This window comes from Otolemur garnettii, unplaced genomic scaffold, assembly GCF_000181295.1.
Source record: "Otolemur garnettii isolate 467f Iridium unplaced genomic scaffold, OtoGar3 scaffold00007, whole genome shotgun sequence".
In the NCBI taxonomy this organism is placed as follows: domain Eukaryota; kingdom Metazoa; phylum Chordata; class Mammalia; order Primates; family Galagidae; genus Otolemur; species Otolemur garnettii.
Genome location: NW_003852402.1, coordinates 515,449 through 516,187, shown reverse-complemented (window position 1 = coordinate 516,187; position 739 = coordinate 515,449).

Sequence of the window (739 nt, the reverse complement as noted above, 5' to 3'; positions counted from 1 at the left end):
ACTTGGCTATCCTGGCTTTCCTCCCTGAACAGGACGTTTCAGCCTCTTGGACAGTCGAAGTTGGCCTCCTGGAAAACCTTCTCTGGCCTGACATTGGCCTCCCCAGGCAGCCCCTGGCACCAGGCTAGCCCCTGACCTAACCAGCTGCTACTGGAGGGAGGTGTGGCTGCTGGGCCAGACCTGTCAGGACCAGGGACAGCAGCATCACTAGGGCGGCCTTGGGGTGTTGCACCCACGAGGAGCATTCCCAAATACGTCCTGCAGCACCATTCTTTCTCCTCAGTTGTCCCCTCTTCCAGGAAGCCCACCCTAACTTTCCCAGGTCCTGAGAAGACACGTGTGTGCAGGGTCTGGGAAGTCAGGCTTGGAAGCCAAACAGGTGGCATAGTTTAGCGCAGGCACTTTTCTTCACTGGCCTAGAAGGCTGGGTTCTCATGGCTGCTTTCACAGTGACCAGGAGAAACCTCCCAATGTCCAGTAAGGCCTCCTGGGCATCAGCGTGGTACTCAGGGTACACATCTAGTTTCGTTCCCACTCTAAAGTGACCATGATTCAGATGGAGCATTGTCTCCTGCAGAGAAAGGATTACTGACACTCTATCCCCTTGGGGTGGGGAGGGGGGCAGTGGGGGAGGGCTCCATTGGCTAGGCCACCCCTTCCTGGGAAAATGGAATTATTAGTGTCTGAGTTGCCTGAAAAGCTTTTCTTTAGCATCAAAATCCAACTTTTTTTTTTTTTT